The following is a 24,013-nucleotide window of genomic DNA, read 5'->3' as shown; positions in this document are numbered from 1 at the left end:
GCATACAGGAAAGATTTAAGATCAGAATATCTTTGCAATCAATGACAATACTGTCTGCTATTCCATTATTATGCCTCTTATCTTGTTCTTAGTCATACAGACGCGCCCAGGGTTACACAAGACCCAACTTACGTAAATTTGCACTTACGGAAAAAGTTCCATAAGCCAGAAATAGGATTTTCAAGTTGCGGAAATTTTTGTGTAACTTACGGGTATACGTTTCCGACTTACGCAAAATTCGAGTTACGCAAGACTTTCCGGAACGGAACGATTGCGTAAGTCGGGGGGGGGGCATCTTGTAAATATTTTGTCCCCTCACCTTTTCGGGAGATCTGCATTGGGGGCTTAGTTTTGCACAACTGGTTTAGCTATTATTGCTCTGCTGTTTATCTCAAATGTGCTAATTTATGCATATTTGGCAAAATAGTCTAATAAAACATATCAACAGGGATGGAGATCAATGGGCATTTTTTAAGCTTTCCTCACATGTAAAATGGAGGCTGATTTGAAAGCCATAGTGCTTAATTTGGGGAAGGGGGGAGTTAGTTTTAGTTCTCTGAGTCTTGTTTTCAGGAACTGAAAAGCTAGGTCCAGGTTTCAATGCCTCACTCTTGAAGCATTGAACAAAATCATTCTTTGTTCTTCAGTGAAACTTATCTGCAGAGGAGCTGCATTACTTCCTGTGAAATACAGCCTTGCAGATGTGCTTTGCTAGGAGTCACTCTGCTTCTGCTTCCTTTCGGCGAGCCGTCAAGAATAGGCACTTTGTGCTGGAGTGAAAATGATGCTGCGTTGCCTGTTCCCAGCTGAGATTGAGCCCTTCTCACCAAACAGGCACGACTTCCTGCTGGTTATTCTGTTGTTTGTTTATTTGCAGTGAAATGGAATATCACTCACTCAAACCAAAGCCTCACGCATTCAGATCTTGGAACAACAGGCAGCAGATTCTCAAGCAAGTGCAATTTGAACCAATAATATAAATACATTAAACTCGAAAATATGTAAGGGAGCTTGTCAAGGGCTGCTGGGACTGTGAATGTGCTTTGCAATAATTAAATAGTTTAGCTCAGAAAAGCCTGAGATTAGGGTTGAGGTGGAAGCTTGTCCCATTTTTAAGAAGTCAGAAAATATGACAATTAATTGCAGAAAATTAAGGCTTTAAGTGGTTAGGTTATAGAAACCAGAATAGAAATTGATTTCATAATGGTGCTTTGCATACTCAAAGAATCACTAAGTGCTTTACGGTTTAAATACTGGTAGTACAGTATTTGTGTGGTTAAATGAATCAGCTGTTATGCTCTGAACAATAGTTCACCGGGTCTTTGAGATCAGATTGGGCTAAATTTGGCCCTTCATGCATCGATGTTTCCCTTACCATCACTGGTTTTAAGGTCATGGCCGTGTTGTGCTAGGTGCTGTACAAACAGAAGTAGACAAAAAGTTCCGCTTCCAAAGAATAAACAGTCTAAGAAAATAAGCAGCATACAGAGGGTGGCTGAGAAGGAGACAGTCAACTGCATACACGTGTTCCTATACTTTATGTAATTACAAAAAATTCAATTAAATAAAAACTGAATTACTCCAGTTGCCATTAAGCATTGTTTCATTTCTTCCAGAGGTTATGGCAGAACTGGATCTAGAGGAGGAGACGAAAGGGTAAAGACTCTAATCATAAATTCAGGGCAGTATGTGAATGTAGAATGGGAGTGGGAGAGGTAAAGAAATGAGATGATCCAAACAGTAATTAGTTCTCTGTTCTCCTTGCTAAGTATTCAGGACGTGTTGCAGTTCTGCATGCTGCCCGTGGTTTCACCATGGGCTGCTACTGTGGAGTGTGCTATCTAATTTTCCTCCATTCTGGTTCCTTACAAAGGTACAAAGGTAGGGCTCCTTGGGGAGTGGGTTCCAGAGTGGTGGTCCAGCTTGTTGAGACGGCTTCTGTTCTCTTATTCTGTGCCTGGGTTACAGCAAACCTCATACCTTCTGTTCATAGCTATCATGAAAACTTCATGAACAATGGTGGCGAGTGACGTAATGGCTTTTTATGCTGAGCATTAGTGCTGGATTAAAGAATTTTTGGGCCCTGTGTGCTATAGTAATTGAGGTGCCCCACACACCTTCCTTAACCCTGAGGGAGAGAGGAGTCAGGTCCTGACCCTGGAGGGTGGGAGGCCCTGGGGAGGGGGTTGGAGAGTGAGTCCGTTTCTCACTCAACCCAAAGCAATGCCTGTCCTATGGGGCTGGCCTGACTTCCTGCTCCTGACCATTAGTTCTCGCCACAGCATGCAGACAGAGCCTTCCCACTGTTCTGCCCTGCTGCCTTCCTGGCCCTGGTCTGTTTTGCTCCTGTATGTTTTTGGCTTTGTTTCTCCTCCCCACAATAGTCAGGGGCCCCCACTGAAATGGAGCTCTGTGGAAGTGCTCCTAGTGCACATTGGTTAATCTGGGCCTGCTGTGCAAGGCCACAAACAAGCAGTATTTCAGACTGGTCTAAGTGGCATGCTGTTCCTAAAAATCAAGTGAGATATGTATTTCACTGATTAAGATGCCACAAATTTCTGCATTTTCTACTACATAATATTACAGTGTGTACCAGCCAAGCATTATACTTGCAGCATTGCTATAGTTAAGCTGCATGTAAAAAAGTTATGGACAAAGTTTTGTGTACACACTGGCAAGTTGGAGCTAACTTCTGTGGTTAGTGTTCTCAAACTTTCAGAAATATTTTCCTTGGTCTTCAGAGGAAATCTGGCAATTTTCAGACAAAATGAATTTCCCAAACCAAAGTTATAGGGGATCTAAAATACAGCTTTGTAATAGAAGCTGATTGCAACCTTTATGAAGAATTATGAACAAGAATAGTGCAAAAGTACCGGTACAGGGTTGTAACTGTGCCTTGGTGGGTCACAACTGAGGATGCCAAATTCAGGACAAACTGCTAAGAAATAGGGCAGATACACCACAAGACTGGTGGCTAATCCCCCATAGGATATACCAGACCAGCAACAAAAATAAACCTCTGTCTCGCTACACTGGCTAACAGGAAGTCATAACAGCAGTTTCCTTAGACATACCAGTCCTTGTATCACCACCAAAAACATTGGCTATAAAGATGAGTGGTTCTTTAAAACCAATCTCTTCAAATAAAAGCTTCTTCTGATCGCAAAGGACCAGCCACATACTCAGGTCAATATATAACTCAGATTTTACCCAAAAATCATGCCGTTGCCATACTTTAGTATCTAAAATCTAAAGGTTTATTCCAAGAAAGAAAGAAAGATGAGAGTTAAAATTGGTTAAAGGAATCAAATCCATACAATAATTACAAAGTTCTTAGTTCAGGCTTGTAGCAGTGATAGAATAAACTGCTGGCTTGATAAGTCTTTGGTTGCTTCCAAATCATTGGTAGGTCCTCAGTCCATTGGTTAGAATGCTCCCATTAGTATAAATTCATAGTCCAGAGGTTTGGGCAGGAAAGATGCTGGAGCAGAAAAGAGGCAAAATGGAGGGATTTCCAGGGCCTTTTATATCTTCTGCCATGTGGAGGGATCCCATTGGTCGTACTGTGGAAAAGTACTGTAACAAGATGATATCACAAGTCCATGCATAATTTTGCTTAGTCACAGCAGGAAATCATTATCTATACCCCAGAGAGTAGGTTTGCAGGATAGTCCATTCAGTGTAGATGGGCGTCTCCAATGGTCCATTGTCAGTTTAGTGTTTCTTGATGAGCCACTTAATTTGAATAGTCTCTTCAAGATGTGCAGGCTGACTACCTGGTGGGCATTATCCAGGAGCAAACATTTTGAAATCCAGGTATAGAGCCAGTATTCATAACTTCAAATACAAAAATGATACATGCATACAGATAGCATAATCATAACCAGCAAATCATAACCTTTTCATAGACATCTTACATGCCACATTTTGTACAAGACTTGTTGCAAATATAAAACAGTGGTCGCAACAATCATCTATATGGTCAGTTTAATCAGATAATGCCACAAGCATTCAATTGTATAATATATTAAAGACTGTATCATATAACGCACAGAATAGGGGAGTTGAGGATGTGCTTTTTTAACTTAGGTATCTTTTTACTTTTGTGTGATGAATTGCACAACCTTAATGTTAATATTGGACGATTGTAGGTGGGACTGGTAGCCTATTATTAAGGTTGCCTGGCACTTCCCATTATAAGATCCTATTTTCTGGAGCTTTTAACTTAGCTAAACTTTAAGTGTTTGGGCTGAAATTTTCTATCCTGGGTATCTGCCTCAGGTTGAATTTCTTGAAAAAAAATCAGCAAAACAGCAAAAAATTCAGCTGTTTCTGAGAACAAGATCAGGGAAAATTGTTCAGTACTTCTGGCAACCTTTTTCTTTTTTTTTTTAAGGAAGATCTGGCACATCATGGAAATTTGGCAGCGGAGCATTCTTTGTTTCAGCAATGTGCCCTTTGCTGTCCCCAGGAAAATTTGATCAAACTTGGCCAACTGATAAGCCTTTGAAAAATGGCCATTTGCGCACAATCATTAGATTTCAGTAGAGATTTTCTAGAGTTTCACAGCTAAATTCCCAGAAGATTCCATCTGCACAGGGCATGCTCCAGTCTGGGGCTGAGCAGGACTTTCCCAGCAACTGCACCTCTGGGCTCCTGTGGGATGGGACAGGTCCAGGCACTGAAACTGAAAGCAGGGAGTCTGCCTCACTGGCACTTTGATGCCCTCCCTCCTGGGCCCAGGCAGCACAGAGAAGGCAGTGAGGGACTGCAGAGGGGACCAAAGCTGAACCTTGGGCAGAGGGCGGGGAATCAAGCAGATTACATTGGGAAAAGGCTCCTGGAGGCAGGGGAGAGGGATACTATGAGTAGGGGTGGGAGAAGATCAGGAGCCGGGGGCTAGGGGTGAGAGACTGAGCTTGGATAAGAAGCTGAGGGAACTGGGCAAGGAGATTGGATCTGGGATGAGAAACCTGAACAGCAGTGATTAGGAATGTCTGTCTAGCTGAGGAGAATGGGAATGGGATGAGGAGTCAGGGGTGGGAAAGAAACAGGACTGGGGCAGGGGCAGGTTGACGGGAATGGGGCAGAAGGGATCATGCTTGTGGGGAATCTTCTGCCCACGGAAGCACATTCCTCTTCAGAGCAGGGAACGGAACCAAAGATTCCTGAGTTACCCCATTCCTCTGCTGTCAGCAAACATCTGAAACCCACTGGCAAATTGTCCCATCCTCCCCTAGTGCTGGTCCACACAGAAGATGACAACCTACTATGCTATCAGTTAGGATTGGCTCAAGAGGCAGAGGTCTGTATGGAGAATCTAAAGTTCCAACCCCGCTCATGACCCATGTGGGTATCAATATGATGCCACATGATGGAATTCCTGCTTTTTCACTTTAATTTTTAATTAGGTTTGCTGGAAATTTCACACCAGTGTATGGTCAAAGACTATTCAAGCCTTTTACACTCCCTGGTGCATAATTCTTTGCTCTGTTCTTTAATATTACACGGTCCTAGGCATCGTTTCCAATAACAGACTCTTGGCACATATTTGTGTTGTGTGACATTTTTTATAAGTATTGTCTGGGATAATCCACTGTGGAATAATCTTTTGGATTATCCATTGGAGCCCTGGTCTTCCAGAACAAACATAAATGTGCTCCAAATAATGCTGTTCCCGTTTAAGAAGACAATCAGTACTCTGTCAGGTAAAGCAATTACAAGAAGGAACCTATTCTATGTTTTTTAAGCCAAAATGAGTCACACTGATCAAAATAAACTCAGTATTGATTGACCCTGTGTGCTTCAAAAGTGCTCATCTACATTTATGAAAGGATAAAATGAGGAACAGGGGAACTCGTTTTGCCTAATTTGCAATCTTCTCAAATATTGTGGGTCTGAAAGTTCAACTCAAATGTTACAGGGCTTATGCTTTACATAGGTGCAACCACTGAGAGAGAATCAGAGAGGAGAGCAAAATTCTAATAAAACAATGCATTCTGTCTCTGTGTGTGCACACAAATATATATAATATGCATGCCATAGAGTGGGCACCTATTTCTGCCAGTCTAGCTTTTGAAAACAGTTCTTCTGTTTCGAGTACTTCAGCCCAGGCTTCCCTGTCGCTATACCAACATACATCGCCTTGGATAGTGGATTAAATTACATTAATTAAATTAATTAATTAAATTAAATCCATTTAAATGGATGGGGGGAGGGATAGCTCAGTGGTTTGACCATTGGCCTGCTAAACCCAGGGTTGTGAGTTCAATCCTTGAGGGGGCCATTGAGGGATCTGGGGCAAAAATTGGGGATTGGCCCTGCTTTGAGCAGGGGGTTGTACTAGATGACCCCCTGAGGTCCCTTCCAACCCTCATAGTCTATGATTCTATGAAATAGTGGATTAAATTACAGCAGGGAGAAGTTTATGAACTTGAATTTATTTTCAGAGCGGTAGCCGTGTTAGTCTGAATCAGCAAAAAGAACAAGGAGTACTTGTGGCACCTTAGAGACTAACAAATTTATTTGAGCATAAGCTTTCGTGGGCTAAAAACCACTTCATTGGATGCATGCAGTGGAAAATACAGTAGGAAGATAGATAGATTAGATATACACAGAGAACATGAAAAATGGGTGTTGCCATACACACTATAAAGTGAGTGATCAATTAAAGTGAGCTATTATCAGCAGGAGAAAAAAAACCTTTTGTAGTGATAATCAGGATGGCCCATTTCCAACAGTTAACAAGAAGGTGAGAGTAACAGTAGTCAACTGTTGGAAATGGGCCATCCTGATTATCACTACAAAAGGTTTTTTTCTCCTGCTGATAATAGCCCACCTTAATTGATCACTCTCATTATAGTGTGTATGGCAACACCCATTTTTTCATGTTCTCTGTGTGTGTGTATATATATATATCTTCCTACTGTATTTTCCATTGCATGCATCCGATGAAGTGGGTTTTAGCCCATGAAAGCTTATGCTCAAATGAATTTGTTAGTGTCTAAGGTGCCACAAGTACTCCTCGTTCTTTTTGCTGAATTTATTTTGTGAACCTAACATTTAATTCATAGGATCACAAAGCCTCAGTGAGGTTTAACCATCCATATTTTGGCTCACACACTTTTTTTTCCCCTTCCAAGACTGAGAATCTGGCCCTGTATATGTGAATTATTTGTGGGGTATAGGCATGCTAGTGCTTTATTTCCCATCTCAAGATAAAATGGCACCAGTTATTCATATTGCATTCTCTGTTTACAGTAGTGATAAAATGAGTGCCTTATTTCAGGGGCTAAAGTTGCATGAAGATTAAATCCGTGAAACCCAAAGTTCAGATAAGCACCCAGAAGCTGGGCAGCTTATCGAACTATAGGCTAACTATTTGAAAAACTGAGCAACCGAATAGATGCCTCTGTGTTCTGTCTTAGCACTGTCTAGTTCTGTCTGTGAACAAAATTGGAAGCACCAGTGCACAAGTGCAAAAAATTAAAAATTAGACTTTTTTGGACATCAAAAAGGGTTTGGATCATGGGTTGATTAGAGCAGTGGTTCTCAACCAGAGATATGTGTATCCCTTGGGGTACACAGAGGTCTTTCAGGAAGTACATCAACTTATCTAGATATATGCCTAGTTTTATGATAGACTACATAAAAAGCACTAGCAAAGTCAATACAAACTAAAATTTCATACAGACAATTTGTTTATACTGCTCTGTATACTATACACTTAATGTAAGTACAATATTTATATTCCACCTGATTTATAATTCTATGGTAAAAATGAGAAAATAAGCAATTTTTCATTAATAGAATGCTGTGACACTTGTGTTTTTATGTCCAATGTTGTAAGCAACCAGTTTTTAAGTGAGGTGAAACTTGGGGGTACTCAAGACAAATCAGACTACTGAAAGGCTTACAGGGGTACTCCTGGAAAGGTTGAGAGCCACTGGATTACAGGACTAAATCAGCTGTTGTTTTAGCCACATTATCTTGTCTATCCCTTAACTGACCTGCAGCCGGGCTCACCTGATTTATACTATGCTGCCTGGACTTATTTTCTAAAATTATTATTTTTAACACCATTTTGCATACTTTTTAAAGTGAGAATTTAATTCAGAGCTCTTCGGGTTCTCTATAGGTCTTTCCCAGAATCTGTTACAATGCAAGCTAAGTAATATGATTTTATCCTGTGTAAAATTCTGTCCAATATTGACAAGCTTAAGGTGTACCAGTTCCTCTACTGTCTCTATTTTAGCCTCAGCTTAATAATTATTTGGGTTTTGAAAGAATAAGGGGACAATTATTAGTGTTATTAATATGAGGGCCTATTAGCACTACTGATACTAATGCATACAATAGACAGATATTGTGCAGCTTCTCCTGCATAGTTCTCTCAGCGTATCTTATTCCTGGCTTATCACATCCCTGCTACTTTATTTTAGTGCTGAACTTGAATAGCATCCCAATGGCTTACTGAGATATTCTCTTTTAGCTCTTGGTCCTTTTCTATTGGTTTATTTTTTCATCATGTGTATGTTTTTTCATAATGTATGTTTTGCATTTAGGAGGTGCTTTATAGCTCTGCTATCATTTCTGTGGGCTGACTTTTGACTAGGGGTATGTAAACCATGGATATTGCTTTCTGTGTGTATGCATGAGTGCAGTTGCCCATGAGGTTCAGCAAAAATCTGATAATATGGGATGTAGTCCAAACTCAGCTTCCTTTATTTGCCTTCTTGGGATGGGGTAATCTTCTTAGATGACTCCTTCCCAATGTGGTAAGGTCTTTCCCATTGCTCTTGGGCTTGTATCACAAGCTATTCTTGATAAGTTTTGACCTGTACTTCAAGGATAGGGTTCCCACAGCGCAGGCCCATCTGGCAAACTGAAATGGAAGACTTCAATCAAGCCATTTTGTGTAGGTTTGAAATGTCACCCAGTTTAATTACCCAGCCATTGTCCTACCATATTGCCCTGAAGGTAAGCTATTTTACGTTGTCTGCTAATTGTTGGTACTGGTAAGTGGCTTACATTGAAGAAATAGGCAACAGATTTATTAGGCCATCGGTGGCCTCTCTAGGCAATCTGGTATTGGAACTGAATTGAGTTAGTTAACAGCACAGGCTTTAGGAAGCATTGAGCCACACAAAGCAATTGTTTGAGTGGTCTTGCAGAAAACACTCCTATTGTGTCACAAATCAACAAAATGCTACACAAGTATAGAGACCAGCACTTTCCCTGCCTGGAATAGCTTGGCAAGACACAGGACCACAGTTCTAGTAGGAGAGAATAAAGAATCTTTCTGAGGAACAGAAGGAAGAAAGCAATCTGTAACTCTTCAGCAGTGCTGTCCAGCCTTTTCAGCCTAGAGATGAACATATTATTTCTAAAATGTCAAGGAATCGCAATCAGCTCTTGGGGGCAGATGTTATGCCCTGATTTGCTTCCTTTGCACTGCTCAAGGGGAGCAGAAACCAAACACAACCCCTGCTGGGGATTCCCTTGGTGCAGGGAAGACCCAAGTGGACATGGAACTAGCAAAGCTGGCTCTTACACCTCCCTCCATGAAGCTCTTGGCACAGGGGGTGTTTCAGTGGTTGGGAGAGGAGTGGTGCTCAAACTGTCCCTAGATAGTGTATAGTTCCTTGGCACCATAGCCAGCTGTCACCAGCTGGAGCTCTGCCCTCTCCAGCTCAGACTCAGGGAGATGAAACTGGTTGTTGGTTGTGAGCTTTTCCTCCTTTTTTTGATGCCTGGAGGAGAGGACCCACCCTTTGCAAGGCACTGTCCCAGGCTCAGTCAGAGCCAGTCCAGCATCTGTCCAGCTGCCCCTGGGGCTTCTGCAGCCCAGTGGGCAAGCCCCCAGCCTGCTACCTATAGTGAAGGGAGCCAATTCAGACACTTCAGTTTTAAAAGTTGCTGGGTACAACTCAGGGACCACACTTTAAATTTATAATGCCAGGCCCCATCTCTTCTCAATACAATCACCTTCAAAGGCCACAGCGTAGAACCTTGAGAGCCACACATTAGCAGCTCTGTGCCACTTGAAAGCGTGTCTCTGTCACCAAGAGAAGTTAGACTAATAAAAGATATTACCTCGCTCACCTTGTCTCTCTAATATCCTAGGACCAACACAACTACAACACCGCAAACCCCTATTTATAGCATTCATCTTTGCTTAGATTATTCAGAGACCGAGTGAGGAAATAGTCTGTACATGCCACAGGAGTGGAAATGTAACCCTGTATAGTCTAAGAACAAGCTTGTGGTTTACCAAAATATTTCTGTTTCATTCTGAGGTTTCCAGCTAACAAGAGAAATTTACCCAATCCATGTATTGACATTTAAATAAGGGTTATGGTCAACACATAAATCCAGTACTACTTTACTTTGTACTTTAAAACACTTTCTCAGGAGCATTGTTGACTACAATGACTCTGCTTATGTTTTTGCTTGAAGCATCAAAGCAGCCGCTGTTAATCTAGATATACATTCCAGCCATGTCTACAGCACAGGCTTCAAAGCCAATCAGAAATGGTTTCAGGACCTGTTCAGCGCAGAGGACATCCAATTTCAGCCACAGAAGCGAGTTCACTTTACAGATACTCCATACTGTGTGTCTAGAAAGATAAAACAAAGGACTAAATTCACTCCAGGATTTACCCTGTCTTCTGCTGGCACAGAGCCTTGGAGAAAATATATTGAGGGACAAAATTTCAGTGGGGTAAAGTGGCCACAACCACCCTTGCACCAAAGGGCCTGTCACAGTATGTCTACACAGCAAATTAAAACCCATGGCTGGCCTGTGCCAGCCAACTTGGGCTCACAGGGCTTGGGCTGCAGCGCTGTTTCATTGCTGGTCAGACTTCTGGGCTCGGGCTGCAGCTCGAGCTCTCAGATCCTCCAGAGCCTGGGCTCTAGCCCAAGCGTGGAATTCTACCCAGCAGTACAACAGCCACCATCTGAGCCCAACAAGCTCAAGTTGGCTGGCATGGGCCAGCCATGGGCTTTTCTTTGCTGTGTAGTCATAGCCTTAGATGTCAGGCCAGCTTAAAAAGTGGGCAGCACTGGCCAGGTTGGGGTTCTAAACAAGGTGTCTGGAGACTGCACTGGTTTAGCACGTCCTTTCAGCAGCACCCATTGGGAGAGCTCCGGAGACGTCCCAGTTGGAGTTATGGGTACAACCCATCTCAGCAAAAACCCCATGGGAGAATGGGGATGGAAAAACCATCTAACCTCTCTCATGGTGGATTCCTCCACTGGAAAGAGGCTTACTTAGCACCAGGACATGTAATGTATATCTCCCTTCACTCGTTTTTCTGAATCTGTTCATGGTCTTTTGACTAAAGAAGATCTAAGCTTTTAAACATCTCTGTGTTCCAATTATAAAACTGTTCATTATTCCATGCAAAGGCGAGTGTTCTCAGAATTCAGGAAAAACAGACTTGTGGTGGAAAGCCTAACTGTAACTCTGTCTCCTTGATCTTATGTTCTAATGCATGGTGTCTTGTGTTATTACTATAAATGATCAATTAATACAAGATCTAATATCTGCAAACTGGAAGATCTTGAACAACCTTCCATGCGGTATAGTAAGTTATAGTACATCAAGTTTACATCTTGATTTGATTTTTAGTTTCAGCCAAGTTTGAAGAAAATTGATTTTAGTAGTTCTAAAGTTATAAAATAATTTATAAACTTGGCAAGTTGAAACTTTTTCCTTTTTCTTTACTTTTTTTTAAAAATCAACTCAAACCTGTGAAGACTTGCAGATATTTTCCACTAAAAATATAAACAACTTCCAGGCTGGGACTAAGCATGGAAAATTTCAGCTCCAGAGGAATTTTTTGCTTAATAACTTTGACAATCTGAAAAGAGATTTACAGTGAACCTGCTTCAAAAGGGGGAGAGTGCTCTGCAGTGAAAATAGCTTAGACCATCGTAGTCCCCATTGGAGACATGCCAGCAGAAAATTTGGCCCTATCTTCTAGGACCCTTTGAATACACTGTGCTCAGAGACCGACTTTCAAAGATGTGTTTTTCCTTTAATTCCAGTGGTGTGGATTAAACAAGAGGTTTATATGTTCTGTTCATATATCCTGGGGTTAGCCATGCATTATCTTGCTGTATAATGTTCAATAATCCAGAGCCACTTAAATGGATTATCCCAGACTTGCTTACAAAGTTTACATGCAGCTCAATCCTTTTCAAAGCACTTGGGTATGTGAATCCTTGTCTAAGTATATACCTATGCTGCTCAGCACATTGACTGCCATTCAGGTGGTATCATCAAGAGGATGAGATCAACATTCCCTTTGGAGATGCAGCAAAAGAAATAGAAAAGCATTTAACAGACAACTGAGCTGGCAAACAGGAGCAATAGCTAATATTAGAGAATTGGTTTCTAAAATCAAAACAAAAATGGATTTACTTCTACTCTGCTCAAGAATTGCAAGTGAATGTAGGCAACTAAGTTGGTCAGTCTGCATCCATATTTGTCTCATGGCACTGTGGGCACTGTAAATCCATAATGATTCATTGTACTAGTTGTTTTGATTATATTTTATCTGCTCTTGGGGCATTGCTCTTTGAAATAAGTTGATGTTCGTTGTTACGTCGGTCTTAAATACTGAGTGGTCTTTAAGAATAGCCCTCAGCAGAGAGCACTACAGAAGTCTCATATTAGGGAGGAGGAGTTGCAGCCTTCTGTTCAGCTGTAGGTGGTAAAAGGCATCATGAGCTAGCACTGTTGCTTGAGAATCCAAGGGCATTGATGGGTCCAGTAGGAGACACAGACTGTGAGCTATTTTTGGCGAAAGGCATTGGGCTGCTCCTCCAAATGCTTCCCCTGGCTAACAGTCATTATGTCTTCCTTCCCAGCCATTTGTGACCAACTCTTACCTCAGCCAGAAATTGAGATAATAGTGAACATCTAAAATATGAGGCCAGTGGAGAGACAGAGATGAGTACCATGGGCCTACCTACTGATGTCACAGCGATCTCTCCGTCCCCCTAATGGCCTTTCCAACACACTGAAAAGGAGAGGTGACAAGCTGAGCAGTGGGAGCCACCCAGTGACACCCCAGAGTGACAACAAGCAATTGCCCAACTGTACCAACTAAAACATTGAGGAAGGACACTGTGTTAAAGACTGTGTCTTGAGCAAAGGCCTAGCCAGTGACTTGCCTGTGCAAAGGAAATGTTAATGATCCACATATTAATGCCCATCATTTATTTCCTTAATTACTTCCACCTTGGTTTTCATAATACACCTATTACCTAATGAAAATAGCACCAGTCATTCAAATGGTTAGACTGCTAACTTGTCAAAGTTAGGACAATATTTAAGCCATTCACAAACCAGCTTTGCATTGTATGGACTGTGCAGTAGAATAATAAAATTGTGCTCTTATGAATGAGGTGATTTCCAGTTGGCTGACGCATGAAACAAGTTCATCCTATATATGCCAATTTACCGAGATGTCCAATAATAGTAAAGAGACCAACTGTTCCACAACTCTGCCAATGTTCATCAGACACAATGACAGTAGCCACATCATTAATCACACGGTATATTAGAAATAAAGTCACTGGAATGGAATGGTGTCAAAGGATAAATGTTTCCCACTTTGAAAATAAACTTCTCAGTTTCACCTCCAATGTTTTTTGATTCCAGTAAATCCTTTGGTTTCACCTGGCATTTATGTACTAGTAGGAGACCAATATCCTATGACAAGGGCTTATTCCACAGACAGCTATGTCTTTAGCATACTCTTAAATCTACATAATTACTATGCCAAGACCGCTTCTTTTCCTTAGAGGTTAAATATAAATTACATCCTGAAACAGTGTAACTAGATGTAATTAGCCTTGTTTAGGCACTCACACTTTAAATTATATTTTAAAATCTATGATGCTTTTCAAGGCATTTAACCTTAAAGAGGTTTACTTTTACATTCATCTTGTCACTTTTAACTTTATTCACAAATAACATTCTAAAGATATTTGATTAGTTTATTCAATTACACCAGATGAACCAACATATACACTCTCGCCTTAGCGGTTATCATGCTTAACAAAACATGCTTTAAAATAATAAACTCCATGAAGATTGTAATTAAATGTACAAGCAATCTTTTTCTACAACTTTAAGAAGTATTTCTGACTGTATTTTTTTCCTTTCGTTTCCTTCTTTTTTTCTTTTTTTTTTAAAGTTTTATTCCATAGGGATTATAGCTCCCCTGCTGTTTGGAAAAGATAATTTCACTTGTAACACTAATAACTTGAGCAGGGAGAAGGCTGGCTCAGTGAATGGAATGCACTTCACTGCACATCTTGGCTTAGTTAGAAATCGGAAACAGATGGTCCTTGCGGCTGGCTTCCCACTCAGGCCTGCTCAGTGCCAGCCTGTGGTCGTTGGCTGGTTGCTGCTGGCACTGTGTGACTTGAACATAGTAGGACAGTGGCAAAAGAAATCAAATCTTTTTCATTGAGCAGCAAACTGTAATGAAATTTGACAGATCTGACATTCTATACCCAACATCTAGTTAGAATATATTAACCTTTTAGTTTTCTTATGCTCCTTTCATACAAGTTCTGAATCTCCTTATGAGAGTTATACAGTGGATTGAATCCTTTGCTAGGGTTACAGAAGAGAAGCAGAAGTCTTTTGGATGTCCTCTAACATCACAAGCAAAATAAATATTTCACAAGATAAATGAAATACTGGGCTTGTAATTCCTCCCCAAAGAGTTATATGTAAAGGATTACAACACAAAAATATAGGTTTTTAGATTTTTTAATGGTATTTCATGTTAGGAGGAAAAAATCCATAGCAAGGTGAGAGTAAAACTGGTGTGAGTATTCGGAATATTCTCTCTTTTCATTACCTAAATACTGTATTTTTAGCCTCATATAACTTGTTTGCATGTTGGGGAAAATGTCTTAATTTTTTACACTTTTTAATATTTTCTGTCTTTCCTCCTACATCAAGTAGTCCCACTGACCTTAGCGAGGCGACTCACAGTAGAAAATATCATGCCTGATAATACATGTTTGCAGGACTGGATCCTAAGGCATTGGAATTAGCACTTTTCCAGTAATTTAATTGGCTGTGATTTGGGCCCTGATTCAGCAAAGCACTTAAGCAAGTGCTACAATGGGACCTACAACATGTTCTTAATTTCATTTATGTGCTTAAGTGCTTTGCTGAATTGGGGCCTTAGAATGAGACCTGGTATATTACAGAAGATGTTCAGTTATGTCAGCGTTAACAATAAATACACTTCTTAACGCATTGGGGGGATATTTTTTTTTAATGTTTTAAAATGTTGAAACAAGATTTTCCCTCTCTTCTCTCTCTCCTCTAACTTGATACTGATGTCATAAGTCATAATGCTGCATCTCTGACGTCAATCTAGTCTCCATAGTAACAGATTGTGTCAGAAACAGAGGATTATGACTCCACTTGAGGATTTGGCAGGAGGAAAATCTGGGTGACAGGAAAATGAGTGATGGTGGAGAGGAAGAATTACAGCTAACGGGTTGTATGCACTGAGTAAAATTACAAGTACTGTACACACAGAGTAAAAAGAGACCCGTCAGTAGCTGGGGAAGAATCCTCTCCCTCATCCCTGCGGGAGGGTACAAATGAGCTGCCCCTAGGCAGCTTTACAGCATCCCGAAGTCTCCGGCAAGATCTTCAACTGTTGCACTCATTTTGGCCAGTGGATCCATTTAGTTGCAGAAACACTGGCCCCATGCTGCATCACTCCATGTTTATGCCTTTAGCTACAGCAGAGCCTGTTGACTGAAGCCAGGATCGTAGGATTTCCAAAAGCTAGAACATACACTTGATGTCAGCGACTTTGCATGAGTTCAGGGCTTGTCCAAAAATCAACTAATTGTAAAATTATGCTGTTGCACTCTGTTTAGAATTAAAGCTTCCAACTAATTGCTGCTAAAGGGGTATGAGAAAATAGATAAAGGGTTAATGGGCAATAGAGACCATATAAAATAAGTAGATAATCTAGTATATACATTGAAGTAAGTATCTATTACTGGGAGCTGCATGCATCTGGAATGATACTACCTAGCTGCTTTTACCAGTGTGGATATTAGAAACCAATGCTGGGAGAAACTGCCCAATGAAGCAAAATTTATAATGTTCTCATGCAGTCAATTTCCAATAGGATATATACCAGCTTGAGATATTCATCTGAATCAATGTACTTTGTTAGCCTGTTTTAGCATTCTTTCCTGGTGTTGTGCTCTTGATAGTAGCAAGGACCTCATCAGAATGCACTGGAGAGGGTAGATACACAGGAAATACTCATGCTGTTTTTGCTGTACCTCTGCTCAACAATTAAGCAAATTATCTTTGGATAGTTGGCTACATCTCCAGTAGGAAGCCAGAAAGTGGTTGGCAAGTACCTCAATCCATTGCTTGAGGCCTAAAGCTGTTAGAAAACAAAACAGTAGTTCTGTAGCCACAGATACAAACATCTAGTCAATTTCCAACATGAAATATCAGTCATGAATCACCAGTACTTTTATTTTGCCACTGTGTCCCTACAAATGTATGTATAGCACTTAGTTTTTCTCCCTGCAGAACAAGTCTAGGTTAGTAGCGAACCTCTTTGTGGTTTATTGTTGTTCTGAAGGCATCATTTTGTCCTTATACCATTCACATGCAGTGTTGTGCAGAATGCTCTTGACAAGAGTTAAATTCAAAACATGTAGCCATTTTCTTCTGTGTGGCTTTTTTTCTGATTGAAGGAAAACTATTTAGATGTTGGTTTCCAAAACGGCATCTGCCAGCAATCAAAGGGAAAAATTGCATAAAACAAATGTAATTGTTTGGAGTAACATTTCCTGGATCATGTTAAATGCTTGATTTGCTCCCCATTATGCTCACCAAATAATTTTATTTTCCACAATAATTGCAATATTTAACATGTATTTAATCTTGTTTTAATATTAACAGCCCACTTACGATAGGAGTAATTGCTGTAGGCTAATAGATCCACCACTGCCATCCTCATTAAAAAAAAAAGTGAAGTTAACTGCACTTAATTGTTTGGGATTTAAAACACTACTATCCCACAACAATTATCATGTCTTTCAAAACTACTGTACCGTTTGGAAGAAAATGATTTCATGCTTCTGTCATTCATAAACTGAAATCTGTATCCTTTTTTTAAATGACTGTTTATTTGATGTCTTTCTATTTAATATTGTAAAGAAAAGTCTCTTTTAGGCCTAGGAAGACCTAAGCAGTGGTTATTATAGGAATATAGGCAAACATTGTCAGCTGATCTATAACCACATCAGGACATGTAAAATGACATAGGCAGGAATATAAGTTTTGTCAGAATTTTTTAATGGAAAGACACAAAGCAAGTCTGGCTTTGTAATAATAAATTAATAATAAGAAGGGTGAGTAGGATGTTTGATTTGAGAGATGTAGAAGAGAAGGCAGAATGAAATTGAATCTGACATTGGTTCAAAGGTTGACAGTTGCTTAATCATTTTATTTTATATTTTGCATGATTATTTTGAGAGAATGCTTCCACTAAGCAATGAGGAGTAGCATTAACTAAGCTGAAGTAACACAACACAGTAAATGTTTTGGCTGGCCAGTGCAGGGACAGTTCCTGGCAGAGTGTCCATTTTCTTCCTGGACTCTGACTACAACTTAACACTTCCCATACTAGTCAGACCTTTTCCTGTAAATAGAGTTGATACTGTACCTGCAATCTGGACTGGTGAAGCACATTGGGATGCTGTACAGACAATATGTTTATATATATTTTAATTCTGTCCAAACATATTGTTACGGTTGGCATCAGGAAGAGGGAAAATAAAGAACAGTTCTTGTTGTTGTAATAGAGCAGTTCAGGGTTACCTTAAACGTTTGTCATCTCTCAAATCACAAAAATCTCAAGGTATAGTTCAAACTGAATGAAAGAAATTCTATACCATAGTGAATAACTATTTTGTAAACTATATAATCTGGAAGGGTATTTTGCTGTAGCCAAATAGTTAAACCATCATTAGCATGCAGAACAATCTGAAAAATTATGTGCCCGCAAACTCTTTGCTTTTGATCTAAACTAAATGGATATTGTTTAATCTAGAGTGGAGATTCTTAATACATTTTCCCCTTGTGTCTAAATAGTGAAAAGACTTGTACAGCTGTCTTTGAATGACTTTATCAGTCATAGTTTAATAGAGGTTCGAAATAGCACTGGCAATCGGCTGCAAGTTTACAAATTCACTCTTGGAGCACATGAGGGAAAAAACTACTGTATAGATTGCAGTGCCCTATTATTTTATAATGGTGGTTATGTATTGTACATCTGTCTCCTGATATTATAAAATGGTCTAATTTAAATGTAAACCATTCAGTGCCTATTTAATGTTCTATCGTAATAAAAGTGAAAATTTACTTCCTGGTTTCGTAATGCACTGAGATAATTTACCTCCTCCATATTTCAATTCTATGATTATCTTTTATTTTATTTTCCAAGAAATGAGGATATTGTTTAATGTCAGCATTTCATAACTTTTCAAAACTGTTTTTTTGTGATGTCCTCTTTCCATGTTAGGGTATTGTTTCCTCGAGTAAAAGTTGTGTGTTAATGAGAACACTGATGCATAGAGAAGTTTTGCAGTGGAGAAAAACAAACATACATGACTGCTATGGTTGTTACCAAACGATATTATAAAATGTTACATTAAAAACAAGTTTAAAGAATGAAAAGGTGGAAAAACTGTATTGAAAAAAGAATTGTTTGATTAGCTCTTGGGTAGTCCTTTAGCCATCTGATCTACATATGGAAAGTCATTCATTTAAACAACATTCTCTAGTATCTGAAAATAAGGATGGAGCCAAATCTTTCCCTTTTTTTAAAAAAAATGAAAGAGCGTATTTGATTCCTTTGGAAAGCTCTATCAATCACTGGGGGGGGAATACACTTAGGCAGTCTATACATTTGTTTTGCTTTTTGTTACTAAAATGATTATGTCCATAACTATTAAAAAAATCAGCAAGAAAAAAGAAATTGAAAACATTCAGTAGGTTGTTCCCTCACTTACCCCTCCCGGTCATGTTCATGGGAAAAGTAGCTGCGATAAACAGATACTGAATGAGACTGAAACTCTTTAAAAAAAAAAAAAAAAAAAAAGCCCAAACATTGCATGATAGTCTCTAAGCAGTTCCATCTGTCAAGCAGAAATTTTAGGCTAATAGCCTGTGGCGATCTCCCTCCGCAGTCCACTACCTGCCTTTGTCCTATAAAATCTCTTTATTCTTCTTAAAAAGAAGAGGGGGGGGAGGAAAAACCTTGTAGACCAAAATTATGAGTGATGAAACCCTAATTCTGACCGCCTCTCTTTGATGTTGAGCAGTGGGTTCTTATTTTTTAAAAAAAAGAGGGGGGGAGAGAAGGGAGAGGACAGTGCTAGGAGCAGATGACTTTTCATCTCTACTTCACCTTGCCACTGGGTCTGTGAGAGATTGGTTCATTGTCAAGGAGATTTTTTTTTTTACCCATGATTCCATATGGTATGGACCGGGCTACATGTTGCCCAACATGCCAGTGCAAATGTTTTCTCAATTAGGTGTCTTATCTCCCGTGAGTTAGCATCAGATGAAGCTTGCTGACAGCATAATGGCAGGGAAAACCTCCGACGGCTCCATCAAATGGCAGCTCTGCTACGACATCTCGGCCAGAACTTGGTGGATGGTGAGTTGGCAGCAGGGCTGCTTTTTTTTTTTTCCTCCCTTTTCTGCTTTCCCTCCCTCTTTGACAAAATGTCCCAGACCTCACATTTATCAAATTAACATTTGATTTTTTTCACACTCTTCCATGGAGCAGCCTCACTCTTGTCCCACTTGTATGCTTTCCTCTCTGTAACAAGAGACCGTTAATGTGAACTACAGTTTCCACAGGGAAGCTTATTCAATTCTCTTTTAAAAAGTACACGGAGAAGTAGTTTGAAAAAGCCTGGTGCAGAGTAACTTGTCTCAGGCAGCTCCCTCAGGCTCTCAGCTTTGTTTTACTTTTATCTGCTGCTTTTCAAATATGGCATGTATGTGTATGTGTATTTTTGCCATGCAATATTTTCTGTAGAGGGGAGGGGGGAAGTTCAATACATTACAGAACAACCTGATTACAGTAAAACTCTGGGATGGTACATTTATGACACAGTGTAAAATCATCACGTGTGAGAGAAGTGTGTTTTGCAAAGCGTTGACTTTCATCTGAGACCCCAATCTAACTTTTCCCTCCATTTGTTTACGTTAGAACAGGTTACCATTCTGTTATGATCCCGAGCTATGTGTTATAGATCCCACATAATCTGGCTCGAGCTGCGTTTGGGCACAATTAAAGTTTTAATAAAGTTCCAGTGAGCTCCGCAGAACGAGTTAACTAGCATGTCATGGTCAGTCGGGCCAGACAACCTTTGACATCTTGAATCTATAAGAGGTATAGTGAGTTAGGAGGATGCACAATAGCCCATTGTAGCAGAAGATGCAAGTCCTGTTGTGATGAAGAGAGTCCTCAAATCATTACTGCCCTCGTTAGCGTGTTGTCCGTTAGGGATTAATTCGTTAGCAGTGCATTTTTAGTTTTCTGTAATTATTATTCTTGAGGCAAGCGTGAATTCTTCCAGTGAGAGAAAAAGTTCGCTGCCAGGACAATGAATGTATTATCCGTTCCTAACTGGACCGTGAACCTCAGCTCATTTCACATAGATATCAGTTAAAAAAGGACTGGCGAGTGGAATTACAAAACAAGGCATGATCAGTTTCATTGTATGATACGCTGAAACAAGTAGGGGGGTTTCCCTCCCCCTCATCTCCCTGTACCACTTTTGATATCATTTGGAAAGTTTAAGACCTCTGAGGACTTGAAAGACTTTTAAAAGTGAGATACGGAAGGTTTTTATTCTGCTCCTTGGTGGTGGCCATTGTGTGTATCATGTGGCTTGTGTTTAAAGGTGTTCAGGCTTTTGTGGGGGTTGTTTTGTTTTTGTGTTTTTAGTGTTTTGTTTTAACGTTTAATTTCTTAGCCATCCATTAGAGGTTTACCAGTGCTTGCCGTGAAACGTTACATGAAGCTTTTGGTTAATTATAATAGTGGAAGAATAACCACTTTACTTATACTACTGATTTTCCAATTAGACTTTCTGCCAGAGAAAATGGGAGGGAAAGGGGAGGAAAGAATGGAATGTTTGCATGTTCAGTAACTGTTGACTATTCATTTGACTTTTTTTTTAAGCTTGTAAAACTCCAGTAAATAACCCTATTGATTCTCAGCTATCATTTTCGAAGCAAAGTTGTAAACGGCATATTTTAACTAGGCACTTGATGTCACACTGTAATTTAAGCTTATTCTAATTCACTTGTCTATTTTATTAGTGTTCCTGTTTTATTGTTTATCACCTTCTTTTATGACAGGGTGTCAGTGTTTATTTTTTCATAAGTATCTTCAAATTCAGTTAGACAACTATTATCTCCCTTTGGAAAGTATTCCTGGAAAGTTGCTTTTCATTCACAATTATTTCACAGATGTTTTACGGCTGTGAATATAATATGTAAAAATACTCGAAACATTTAGTAATGCACTTGACTAAAAATAAACAGTTTTACAACCACACATGCTGTTGTTTAGATTAAACATTGCAGAAAATTCTTCTTACATGTGAACAGGTCACACCATTTATTTTCTAAATGAACAAACAAGAAAAAAAACCCAAAGAACCCCATAAAACAGTCTGTTTAAAAAGAAGTTGGGCTACATGAAAGAGACTTTATTTTAACTGAAATGAATAATTCAAGAACTTGTACAATAGATGTGTTAGTTACAAATAATTTTAAGATGAGATTTCAATTATTGATGGGAGAATAACAGTTTTAGTATACCATCTGAGTCTATAATGTCTAGTATAATCAAAAGTACAGATGTATTAGTTATTTTTACTCCAAAACCTCCTCAGAGTTGCTACAATTGTTTAATCAAAAGTAAGCTACAAAGCAGATTTTAATGTTTTAAAGGCAAATAAAGCTTTTAAAATTACCTCATGCATCTTCTGGCTGCACAACAATCTCTGCTGCATAGTGCTAAACTTCGGTTTGGGTACTGCCAGCATACAAAGAGATGAGTGAATACCCCTTCCATCCATACGGACTCAGCTGCCAGCACTGGGATATGCAATTTTGCTTTTTAATGAATTGAAAACAATTTGTGTATCAAATGAGTGAGTTTGTTTTCTTTCTGGAGCAGGTTCTGAACAAGATTTTAAGCCACAGTCATCTACTGTATTGAAGTATTATGACCAACTTTAAAGGTTCTGTGTCCTTATGATGAAAAGACCTGTTATAATGAAAGAAAATGCTTTATAAAAAGCTGCGTGTAGTAATCTGTCTCTCAACCTCACGCTCTTTCACTCCAGTCTACATTATGTTTATAGCTAGATAGCTGGAGATAATGGCGATTGGTTGATGGGATGATTAGTAAAAATGAATAGATTTTATCTTTGGGTAAAGCAGCCTGCATTTTTAAAAAGAAATGGAGGCTTTATCATATGGAGTTCTGATGCTGACATTATCTTCTGTCATAAATAAGGCTATATTAATGCATCTCTAATAAATGCACTTTTCTATACTGCGGCTAGTATGTTCTCTGTAGCCAGCACATGGACTGGCTAATGAAATGTATCTTTTGTCCTAGTAAAACAAAAAATGTAAAGTTTTTTGTTTTAACCTGAGTTATAAATGCTTCAAAGTACTTTAAGTAAGGTTTATAGCATGGGTATATTTTAAGAATAATTACATTTGTCACAGCAAATCTTTTGAAATCCGATCCACTTCTCTTACGCTTTAATCATGCAAATCCAGAAATAGATATTAGTTTAGCTTTACTGTGTTGTGACATCTCTGGTTGAAAACATTCACAAAAGTTTACAGAATTTCTTTTGATTTCGCCCCCCACCCCCCCTTTTCAAATCTCTTAAACAACATGCAATATATCAGAAGTTGGAAAAAATTGTGTAAATGAACATATTGGAAAAATGATAATGGAACTTTTTATTTAAATTTGATGCTGTCTGAAAGACACTACAAAATATTAATCAGACAAAAGTTCCAGTGTTTTTGCAGTCTTGTGTTTGTAACAAATAGAAATTGCTGTACTTGTTTTATAAACATTTTGTTTTCAAAAGTCACATATCCTAGCAAGTTGGTATGGTATGATGTTGGTGCATTTAATGAGGGAGCCACCTGTATAGTTCCTTTGTCTGTGATTTTTAAATGAACATATACCTAACTCTATATATGGGGGAAATTCTCATTTACAATATGTAACTATACTGTGTAAAGATACTGAGCCAAACTTACTCTCGGTTTACATCCGTGTAAATCTATAGTCACTGCATTGAAATGAATGGAGTGGCTCCATATTTAGTCACCTGTGTGGCTGAGAGCAAAGTTTGACCCATTATCTATAATTTTATAGTCAAAATTGTATTAAAACACAAACCATTGTCCTCTTCCAAACTTCTCTAGAAAGATGCCTTATTAATAAATAAAAAGCCATTTCAGTGGAGCACATGTAAGTCTTAACATGCGAACTATTGTCATTGTGACAGTTAAAATGGATCCTTCAACTCCAGTAATATTCCAAAATTAATTACAGGGTTTTTTATGTACAACTAAAAATAACATATTTCAGTATCTCCTTTTATTTCTTTAGGTGCTACCGTATTACAAATACAATTTTAAAAAACCCAATTCACGGAATGAACATGCTGGAATCATCTAAAGGTGGTCATTTTACTAACTTAAATGTTTTTAAAACATCAGTTCTTTGCTCTGCAGCTCTTGAAAATATTTTTCTTTCATGCCTTTACGCACAATTTTCTGTGCAAGTGATTAAAATTGTTCAGGTAATCTCTGCAGCAGCTAAAGCATAAAAATGGTCAAAATTAGTAGCAATTAGTAAATTAA

The sequence above is a fragment of the Eretmochelys imbricata genome, chromosome 8, assembly GCF_965152235.1.
Source record: "Eretmochelys imbricata isolate rEreImb1 chromosome 8, rEreImb1.hap1, whole genome shotgun sequence".
Lineage (NCBI taxonomy): Eukaryota > Metazoa > Chordata > Testudines > Cheloniidae > Eretmochelys > Eretmochelys imbricata.
Note: the sequence above shows the minus strand (reverse complement) of the source record.